The sequence below is a fragment of the Monodelphis domestica genome, chromosome 4 (genome assembly GCF_027887165.1).
Source record: "Monodelphis domestica isolate mMonDom1 chromosome 4, mMonDom1.pri, whole genome shotgun sequence".
Taxonomy (NCBI): domain Eukaryota; kingdom Metazoa; phylum Chordata; class Mammalia; order Didelphimorphia; family Didelphidae; genus Monodelphis; species Monodelphis domestica.
In genome coordinates this window covers 203,954,260-203,966,551 of record NC_077230.1, presented here as the reverse complement: position 1 = coordinate 203,966,551, position 12,292 = coordinate 203,954,260, and positions in this window count along the sequence as shown.

Here is a 12,292-nt window from a genome sequence, read left to right as displayed (position 1 = left end):
ACCCACGCTTTGTAAAGGAATGTAGTCTGAGCCAGGGCACTGTGGCTGTCCAGCCCAGGAATTTGCTAGTCCTTTGGACTGTCCCTTTCCATACAATGAACATTAACGGATCTGACCACGTGTCTGGTAAATGAATATACAGGTCACAATATCAATACATCAATCATACTTCCAAGATGCTAACATGCCTGGTATGCTACAGAATGCATCATCCAAGATCACAGACATTAGCAAAGGACTAAGTCCAGATTCAAACCTTTGTCTTCTGATTCTAAATCCAGCATTTTTTCACTTTTAATACTTCACATCTATGTAACATAGGAAAAAGATCTCCAACACAAGGCTATAACGATCTCCATTTTGTCCTGTACTGTTTATGGTTGTTATCTATGACTGGAATGAAAGTGATGGGATGGTGATCTATTGCACAATCCAAGCAGATCTAAGAAGGATAGTCAACCTTATGGATAAGAGAATTAAGAACCTAAAAGATGACTATCTAAAATATTTGGCTTAAAGCAATATGATAAAATTTAATAGGAAGAAATGTAAAATCATCTTCATCAGTATATAATGAGAAGGGCTGTGGCTGAATAAGGAGTTCATCTGAAGAAAAAAAAATCTGGGTATTTTAAGGAACAGGAAGTTCAATTTAAGTTAATAGTATAATATGGCATCCCCCAAAAAAGGTGATCTCAGGGACCACTGCTGACACAAAGGAGGGAATGTTGAAATAATCCTGAATCAAATATGTCTGTTTTCTGGAAGCTATCCTATACAGATGCACTGGGCACAGAACAAGCCTGTTTATACAAAAGGTCCTGTCTTGCTCACTCCCAGATTTCTTCTTGGTTTACTCAGGCTAAATCTGTAGAGCTGTCCATTAAAAAACCTACTTAAAACCATCACTAAAAAACAAACAAACAACAAAAAAAAAAACACTGGAAAGACATATAAAGTAATGCAAAGTGAAATAAGAACTGTTTTTACACAGTCACAGCAATGATGTATGAAGATCAACTGTGAATGACTTAATTTATCAGCAATGCAAATATTCAAGACAAATCCAAGGAGCTCCTGGTGAAAAAGGCCACTGCCATTAAAAGAAATGACAGTTTGATATAGATCGAAGCATGCTATTCTTTACTTTATTTCTTCCATGAATTTTTCTCTAGTGTCTGTTATTTGTGTAGAAAAGTAGTATATGATAAAACATTTACAATCTATGTCACTTTACCTGCCATCTTTGGAAGGGTAAAGAGAAGGAGGTAAGGGAAGGAGAGAACATGGATCACAGAATTTCAGAAAACAATTATTAAATATAGTTATCAACATGTAAAAATTTAATTAAATTTTTAAAGCTCTATCAGAACAGCCTAAGTCAGCTTCCACCAGCCTGGTGGTCAACAACTGCTACGAAATCTCCTGCTTCTGTTTTCCAGCTATTCCCAAAAGAGATTGTCTGTTCTTTACCCCCAAATTCTAGCCCCACCCCTGCCTAAGTCATTCCTTTTGTGGTTTGCAGGCATAAATTTTCCCTACCCCCTTCAGGCTGGGTGGTTCCATTCTAGATGTTCCACAGTATTCGTGTTTTATCATTTTCCTTTTTAATAATCTTTTTCACTCAACCAGGACTACTCTATATTTAAGGATTGGGCTTTTCGTAGTTAACATCTGCTAAGTGGGCTCATGACCTCTTGAATATTTTTGTCTAAATTTCCACTAATGAAGTTATTCCCTATTAGTGTGTTATAAATGACATGATTTCAGGTTCTGTCAATGAAAGATAAAGGGTTGATATATCACAGTCAATACAGTAAGAACATCTATGAAACTTTATGAGCTGTTTCCACAGGCCAGTTTTTAACCATGACAAATAAAAAGGATATTTAATTTGATTGAAATTAGCAGTGTTCTGTAATAGAAAAATAAATTTCCTAACAGATGACAGATTCAAATCCCGAGTGTCATATTACTTAGTTCTGACTAGACAAAAGTAATTTAAACTCTCTGAATCTTTTTACTTATCTGTAAGATGGACGTGATACCCCAACTATGGAAAATGCTCCTTCTTCAAGTTTTCCTCCTAGAATCCTTAGCTTCCTTCATAACTCTGAGGAAGTGTTATGTATTATGGGGAATTTAACCTGATCAAGTTTTCTCTCCCTTCCCAAATTAGTGGATATTTATTTAATAGCTTACATGTATCATCAAAACAACACAAGTTCTATGAGACTTTGGTTGCTATATCTACAGTAGCTAGAATAGTGCTTTCCATATAATAAGTAGCTAATTAATGATCAATGAATTATATTAAATTAGCTACATCACAGGATCAAGTGAAAAAAATTTGTAATTAAACTTAATAAAAATTTAACATATTTTTAAAAATTAAGTATGTACAATAACATTCAATGCTTGTTCCAATGAAAAGATGTGGTACAAATTTTGGTACTTTTCTTTCAAATATCTATGGTTGAGACAAATATGCCAGTAAGGAAATAAAGGAGCCAGTAAAAACATGACAGTGGTACTTTAACCTTGAAACTATACAATGATTTTTAAGAATAATATCTTACTACAAATTGTGTGAACTCAATGGAGAAGAAAAATTGCAAAACATGTACCAGGTGCAATCACAAAAAATACATTAGATTTCAATGACATTAATTAAAGATAAAGACTTAGAATGCAAAGGCTTGACTCATATATTGATCAATTGTTTAATCATATAATTAACCATTTAAAATAACTGTAGGGGCATCTGGGTAGCTCGGTGGATTGACAGCCAGGCCTAGAGATGGGAGGTCCTGGGTTTAATTTTAGCCTCAGACACTTCCCAGCTGTGTGACCCTGGGCAAGTCACTTGACCCCCAATGCCTAGCCCTTACCACTCTTCTGCCTTGGAACCAATACACAGTATTGATTCCAAGACGAAAGATAAGGGGTTTTATAAAAAATAAATAAATAAAATAAACTAACTGTAGGCAAAAAACTATAGCTGGGAGTCTACCCATTAAGACAAACCCAGGAAACTAGGTGACCACAACTGCAAAACAATTTTTACAAAAAGTTAGATCTAAACAACCTGAAAAACATTAATTGCTCAGGGGTAGGCTTAGCCAATATAATAAAGATGACACTTCTTCCTAAATTACTTTATGTATTCAGTGTCATACCAAAGAAATTACCCAAAAAGTATTTCATATTTTTTCATATTTCATATTCATACAATTCTGTAAAGCCATTGTGAACTGTTCATATTCTTTGATCTAGAAATACTAAGCTTATATCCCAAAAAAGATTATAGAGAGAGGAAAAGGACTTATCTGTATAAAGATATTTGTAGCAGCTTTCTTTGTGGTACCCCAAACTGGAAACTGCAAGGATATCCATCAGTTGGAGAATGGCTGAGCAAACTGTTGTATATGATGGAGCTATATGATTGGGCTATAATAAATAAACGAAATTATCACAAATAAACCCTAAAAAGACATATGAAATTATGCAAGTTGAAGTTAGCAGAACCAGGGGAACATTGTACACAGAAACAACAATAATATATGATAATCGATTGCGAATGACAACTATTATCAACAAGGCAAGGATCCAGGATAGCTCCAAGGGACTGATGATGAAAAAAGATTTCTACTCTCATAGAAGGAACAGATGGAGTCTGAATGAAGTTTGAAACATACCATTCTTTATTTCCTCCATGAATTTTTATCTTTTGTAAGCAGTACATGTCTTGTTTCATAACATGACAGACCTAGAAATATGTATTATATGAAAACATATGAACAATTTACATCATATTAAGGGCTTTCTTGGAGAGAATGGAGAAGTGGGAGAGAGAGAGAACATAGATTGGAAAATGTCAAAAAATTAATAATAAAAATTCTATCAACATGTTACCTGGAAAATTTTTTAAATTAAAAATATTAAACAAATGGTTAAGGAAGGTCCCCCTTAATTCTGTTTCTAACAGAACTTTGCCTCCATCTTTACTGAGAAGCATTTCAACAAGAGCTCAATCTTCCCCTTCTCTGGCCACATCCTCCATACCTGTCCAAAAGGCTCTTAATATATATCAGAGACCATGACCTAGAGGAATTCTCACACTGGGGCCATCTTTCCCTGTCTCTCCAAGAATACTATCTCAGGAATCAGACACTATATTCAAATAAACTTTGTCATTGTTCCTGGATAGGTTATGTTAGATTATTCCCTTATGATACCACTTGCCATCCCAATAGTTTTCCTGACCAAACACTCCTTCTGACCCCCTGCACAAAGTATGTTGTTATTATCATTAAAATAGTGACTGACATATAGAAAGCAGTTAATCAACTTATTTTTTTTTCTTTTTTCCTCCCTCTTCCTTATTTGAATTGAACTCCTGGAGAACAAGTCTGTCTTTGCATCTGCTGTACTTAGCACAGATTTTGGCAAAAAGTAAGAGCTTAATAAATATGATTGGTTCATTCATTGATTCTCTATACTTCCAAACCTCTCTACATCTTCCCTTCTTCCCCACCTTTGCCTCTCTAGTCCAGGATGTGTGTGTGTGTGTGTTTCAGTTAGCATGTGATGTCAATCTAGTAAAGACTTTTGACCTCTTTTCAGAATAATGATTTTAGATTTGTGAACCAAAATATTCAGGATTACAAAGGAAATTAATTACATTAATATAAAACATTTTTTCACATCAGAATTCATGAAGTCTATCCAGGGAGGGGCATAAGAACCATTACTTTAAATTCAAAGGTTGAGGTGGCCCTATTCCTTATCACTCACTTGATTTCAACCCTTCCAGTCCTTTTAGGATTTTTTTGTTTGTTGCTTCCATTTCTTTGTTATGTATTAACCCCTTAATATTTGAATATTGACCCTATGATCATTATTTTACTGGAGGTAAGTTCTCCAAAAAGTCTATAATGACCTAACTATTGAGCCTTTCAGCTTTTTCTCAGTTTGTATCCTCTTTTATTTTAATGAAATCTTTGGCAGGTCCTTTTCACATAATAAACATTTAAAATGCATTTAATTGGATTGAATTGCGTGCTATTTATTGATATTTTTTCATCTATGCTTTCTTTGACATTCTCTCTAGAATTCTCCAAACTCTTGAGAATGATCTCCTTTAATCTCCTTTACTGACTCTTTTATTTTTAGCCTCTAAGTATGGAAATAACTAATATAACAGGAGTCCTCTCTATTTGATGCAATTAAACAGACATCAATTTGAAGAATATGTTCATTTACAAAACCTTATCGAGGAAAATAGTAGAAGGTGATTTCATAAGGCACAGAGAATGAGATGGCAAAATCATTTCGGAGAAAGCTTGGTGAGAGAATCAACCAATAAATATCATCCTCAGAGGAATCAAAGATGAAAATGGAAAATACAACAAATAGAAGATGACTAAAAGATAGCTGCAGATTTTAAAAAGAAATAATTTTCACGAGGAAAATGGAGCAACTACTCTAACATCTCATTCTTAGATCTACTTATAAAGGAAAGAATTGGCACTAACTATAGGGAAAGCATCTCAATAAGACCCATATCCATATGCTGGAGTGGACACAAATGTGATGGTACTGAGGGATCTATTCATAAGATATGGGAAGTAGGGGGAAGTGGTAAAGATATAAGGGAGGGAATCCCATACTTTGTTATTGTTATTGCAACTGATTGATAACTACTAAGCTTTCTGAATGAATTTTAATATTTGAAGCCTTTCCTAATCCCTCATAATTTTCATGCCTTTTTATATTGAATATTTCTTATTTATCCAAACCATTTTTGTGCACAGATGTTTACAAGTTGTCTCCTCCATTATAATGTCAGTTCCTAAAAGACAAGGACTTTTACTTGCCTTTCTTTGTATCTGCAGCACTTAATAAAATATCTGGCATGGGGGTGAATCTTCATAAATGTTCATTAATTTCCAGATGTGTAAGACACCATATTTGGTATCAGAAGACAAAAATTAAATACTTCCTGTACCAATTTTACCTCCTGTGCCCATTTTACCTCCATTACATTTGTTCCCATTGGCAGAATCCATAGTCAAGTCTTCAATACTTCTCCCTTAGAATGTTGTAATGGTCTTGCTCATCTATTTCCATAATCCCGCCTCTCTCCATCCTTGACACAACTAATAAAATGATGTTCCAAATGTACATGTATCAATGTTAAGCCTCCCTGTTCAAAAACCTTTTGGTGTTCAGAGACTGATAGACTCTAAGAACTGGAAGGCTGTCTTCACCAACCTAAACTTTGTAAAATTTGCATTCCCATAATTTGAACTCAAAAGAATATCTCTTATTTCCCTGATTTTTAGAAGCAAAAAGTACTCTTGAACTATAATCTGTACCAATTTATGATATTTATGCTTATGTCCTTCAGGCCCATTTGCTATTTAATACTGTATTTTTGGAAAGTGTGATCATGAAGTTAAGGAAAAAAAAGGGCTACTAAAGTGAAATAACTATGGTTCAGTTGCAGTAGATTAAGAGTTCTTAGATTTGAATCCTGGCTCTGCTACTGTGTGACCTTAAACAAGTGACTTCTCTTCTCTGAGCTCCTTTCCTCAACAGTAAAATAAGAAGGCTAGATATCTTTGATGTCCCTTAGAGGTGCCATGATGAGAATCTATAAAGTTTCTTCCTAAGAATATTTTTCAATGGCACACTTTCTTTATCCTTCATGATACATACCCATAAGAGAGGTTTTATTTTATTTTATTTTTTACTTTGGCTTTGGAACTAGGGCACCTTGCAAAGATTTGCAGCTGGCTGTTTCCCTAGCTTAATGAATATTCATTACTCTTGGCAAAGAAAAGGGAGCAGGGAAAACCTTCAGTTCTTTTAATATATAACAGCATTTGGCCCACCCCTAAGGATAGCTCTTTGTTTTTGCATGTCACAGGACACTGATGGGAATTAATGAAAGGAAACTCCCTTGAGAAGTGGAGAGAAAGAGAAGCTAATGGGGGATGAATTGATGAGCCTTCAAGGAGTATTTTATAAAGTTTAACCTCCAACAAATCTAGGGGGTTCCACATAACTTCTTGCTCTGCCAACATGTTGGCACTTGATAATTTTTTTACTTTTATTTATTTTCATTTATTACTTTTAGTGCAATATATTACCAAAAGTGAACTAAAATGAACTTTGTAGAGGAAAAAAATAATTTCAAGAATAGTCTGAAGGACTCATTATGTTTTAATTGCCAGTTACGAATAAGATCACCTCAATAAAATTATGGTGTTTAAAAGACACACATAAACTTAAATTCAGACGAGGAGTCAAGAAGCTAATTTTCTGTTTTTAGCAATTGTAATACCACCCTTTTGCATTCATGTTCAGTATCCCACAAGATTCACAATGGGTAACTGTGTGTGTGCATGTGTTTGTAAATGTGTTCCAGGCTAATATCGCTAAAGAAATCACAAACAGGACACTAAAAAGTCTCTCATTTTGAAAGTAAAATTGCATACTGTCCAGTTAAAAGCAAAGTAATTCAGGAAAATCATTCATTTTCATTTACTTTTCCATGATTCCAATTTGGTTCCCTTTATTTTGTTTTTAGCCTATCAAACTATCACTTCATTTTACAGAAAACCCACTGCATGTTATGATTTAAAATTTTACAGCATATACAGTGATCATGACAAAAAAAATTGCGCTTTTGCACTACCCTCCAGAATGCTAAGCGGTAAGAATTTCCAAATCAAAACATTTTAATATCAAAAAAAGAACAAAAGGAAATGCTTTATGTATGCTTTATCATCAATAGCAAAGACATTATTTAAAATTCTGTTATCATAATGTTACTTCAGCTGTTAATAGATGTTATAAAGTCCTCAAAACATTGCAATAGATAATTATTCCAATAAAAGAGGAATTTACATACAGATTGAAAGGGTTTGCAAATTTATGGGGTAACTTTTTTTTTTTTGAGAAATCATACAAGGTCTCTAGACTTTCCTGAATGCTTTAACAACAGACTATTTTTATTCTGACACTTTATACTAGAGAAAAGCTATTTTTAGAGTGATTCATATCCTGGCATTCATAAACAATGGAATAAAGTCAGCCCTGAAAAAAAAAATAGAGTATTTCCACTGCAGAAAAAAAAAAGAAAAATATATAGAATAAGCAGTATCTGTCTAAAAATACATCAGCTTAGCAATCACATTTTTATGATCTATCACGACAGGACAATTGTGTTGCTTTGGGATTTTTTTTAATCTGTTTAGTCAAATTTTCTATGATATAAGGAAAATTTCAACAAAATACTTAGGTAATATATGTATAACTACTTACCACCTATTTTGTTGGCCATGATATTTTAAAAGAGATATTTTGTCATGTGTTATCAGGGTAATGCAGTTTTATGTTACTCACCCAATTTCTTTTCAGAGCACCATAAGAAAATGTGTTTGAGTCTCACCAGAATTTTGCACTTTGCTGAAGGAAAATGGAATTACTCTGAATTGCTCTGAATTGAGATGGTACTCAACAGCTTGCAAACAGATGGGAGAGTCCTGCTGTTTGTGAACTTTTGCCCTAGAAAGTTAGCACACAAACGAAAGAACCCTCCGATTGGGAACTGTGTTTATGTTTGCTCTAAAAGGTGGTGTTCTTGTTTAGATGCACATTTTAAATGATTTTTAGAAATCGTTTTGAGGTCATGCCAGACTGAGATTCAAAAATAACTCTTATTTCAGTGAATAGGTTTTTATGTGTCTAGATTTATCATGATCTGCAAATTTTCTTGGAATTTTTTTCCTACTTGAAGAAGATTTTAAAAGTAATATTATCCATTGCCAATGTCACCAGAAAAATGCTGCAACTAAAAGAAAATTGTACTCAACAACAACATTTAAAGAGAAAGGGGTACTCTCTTTTGCAAATTTTTAAGAAAAATGATTACATTTTGTAAATGTCCAGGCATAAAGTGGGTAGTGAATATATGAGGAAAGGAGGGAAAAAACCTTACTATTCAGAGAACCATGAAACTAAGAACTTGATTTTGTCAAAAAAAAAATAGCTTGTAGATTTTTGTTTTGTGGCATTGACTGATCATAAGTTTAAATGCCTTCATCTGTATTATTACAAAATATATCATGTATCTTTTAGTAGATTAAAATATTGAAAACAATTTTTATAATTTGAAAGCAAACTCAGAATAAACTAATGATTATATTTTAATAGTCTCTGGAGATGAGTGTATGTTACAACATGAAAGTTCAAAGAGGGGAATTTCCCTTGGGAAGATGTGTTCATCTGTAATATTATATAGTTATCTTTAAAAAAATGCAGTTGTATTATTTCACAATGGCCACTGTAGGTTTGTTTTTGTTACACAATTGTTTTTAAAATATGTCTTAAGCTGGGAAACATCTAAATAATAATAGTCTGTTCAGATGCACTATCTGTGCCTGGTGTCAGTTAGACAGATGTTTTATCCTTCCAGATGGGTATTGAACAAGTTACAGGAAATGTTAGATCTCATAAAATGGACTAAGAGTTAGGTAGAAGTAGGCTCAACTCTTTGGGGAAAAAGACCTCAGGTAAAATTTCCTTTAGGAAAAATTATTTCCTGTTTCTTCCTAATTCTAAAACTTTTTTTTAATTCCCACCAAAGACCAGATACTATGATATTTCCAAAAACACTACTTAAAAATCTGAGAAAAGAGGAATCTGAACAGAAACAGAGATAATGAGATATATAAATGCATAAACATTGAGGGAATAATTAAAACATGCAAATATATATACATATATGTTGTGGAAGTAGTTTTGAATACTATTTAATGGTATGATAAAAGAACCGGAAATCAGGGAGTAAAATATTCTAAATCTTAAAAGCACTCCAAAAGGTCAGAACTGCTTTTTGTAATAATTTTCTAACTAGTCAGTGAAATTTCATGGAGTAGTTGGGAACTGCAGAGGGGATGGGTGGAGGAATAGGAAACAAGAGAAGTGAGGCAAGCTCTAATTGACTGATTTTGAAGCCAAACCCAAAAATAAAGTTAGTAATATTCCAGTGTATTCAGAGTTCTTGGCTATCTCAAAATAATTTGCATTATAGGACTGTTTTCAGTGCTTTCTTTACTTTTGAGATCTTCCTTCAGGCATCTTTTACAAGACACATTTCTATCCCTCACCAAAGCCACCACATTCCACCTCTTGCCCCATTGACACTTGCTTATCCTGTATCTCTGTCTCTTAGGTTAAACTCTCTGTGATTTCCAAGGCTGCCAACCAGAGCTAAGTCTATGTTAATGGAATGATTGATGAAAGAGCTTAGGGTATCTGGACCACTTTTAAAAGTGATGTTTAAGTTATTGGATGCAAAGAAGTTTTCTAACAATAAGTATTTCAGGTAAGATAAGATTGAAAAAAAGGGTCTTTCGTATTTTTTTAACACTATAAGTAGCCATCTACTACCCTCTCCTCATCTCTAAGAATAATGGCTGGCACTTAATTAGTGTTTCAAAGTTTCAAAGTAATTATGCATATGTTATCTCCTTTGAGGTGGGAGATATTATTCCCTTTTTAAAGATAAGAAAACTGAGGTCAACAGAGGTTAAGTGATTTATCTTAGGTTACACAGCTAGTATCTATTTGAGGTCACATTGAACTCAAATCTTTATCCACTGCATCATTGAGCTATCCATGTGAGTCAATAAAGAGAAAGGAATATGCATTTGTATAATGCCTACTATGTAGCCAGCACTGTGCTAAGTGCTTTATACCTCTTATCATATTTGTCCCTCACGACCTTTGGAGATGGGCTCTATTATTATTTCCATATTATGGAGGAGGAAACTAAGGCAAACAGAGGATAAATGACTTCCCCATGATCACAAGAATAGTAAGCATCTGTGGCTAGAATTGAACTGGAGTCTTCCTGACTCCAAGCTCAACACTCTAACCTCTGTATAACCCAGACGCCTGATGGAACTGTGATAGCATCATGGACAGGAACTTCTATCAATACATCAAGCATTTTCTCCATAACATACATAATTTCTCATTAGTTAAGTACATAAACCATCTATAATTTTAATGGAAAATTAAGTCTTGTTATTGAATTCACATTACTTTTTTTTTCCAACCAAACTATCTGAAATGAATCATTTAAATAGTTATATATGTATAAATTAACATTCACGGATGACAATTGCACACCTGCTTTACCTCTGAGTTGATGCTCACAAGTACCATAGCAAGCAACCATAAAGATGTATGTGGGCTATTAGTTCAATTCAAGGGACATCATCATTATGGTAGTAGAAAACCAATCAAGGATTTGTAAAATTCTATTTAATTGACAAATTAAGAGAATTTTTCCATGGTTACATGATTCATGTTCTTTCCCTCCCATCCTCCCCCCCCCCAGAGCCAATACACAATTCCACTAGGTTTTACATGTGCCATTGATCAAGACCTATTTCCATATTATTAATATTTGCACTACGGTGATCCTTTAGGTTCTATATCCCCAATCATATCCCAATTGACCCATGTAATTAATCATATGCTTTTCTTCTGTGTTTCTACTCCCACAATTCTTTCTCTGGATGTGGAGAATGTTCTTTCACATAAGTCCCTCAAAATTGTCCTAGATCATTGCATTGCTGCTAGTAGAGAAGTTCATTACATTCAATTGTGCCACACTGTATTTGTCTCTATGTACAATATTCTCCTGGTTCTACTCCTCTCACTCTGCATCATTTCCTGGAGGTCATTCCCATTCCCATGGAATTCCTCCACTTTATTATTTCCTTTGAGTACAATAGTATTCCATCACCAACATATACCACAATTTGTTCAGCCATTCCCCAATTGAAGGGCATCCCCTCATTTTCCAATTATTTTTGTCACCACAAAGAGTGCAGCTATGAATATTCTTATAACAAGTCTTTTCCCTTATTATCTCTTTTGGGTATAAACCCAGCAGTAATATGGCTGGAAGGATTTTTCAAGTCTTTAATACAACCATAATATGAGAATCAACTCTTTTCTTGGTTTAAGTAGTTTTCCTCCCACCTCTCCCTTTGATGAGATGGTTTCTCCCAGAACTTCCACTTAAGAAGAATTTGCAGGCGGCATTTCTGACACTATCATAACCTACATCTTTGTTTCACAGCCTTCCCTCTTCAGCTTTCTTTTTCCTTGTTGACTCACTGAATGACTAACTCAGAACATGTGAACAGACATGCTCTTATACACCAACCCACAGAAGTATACTCAATTCAATATTTATGATACA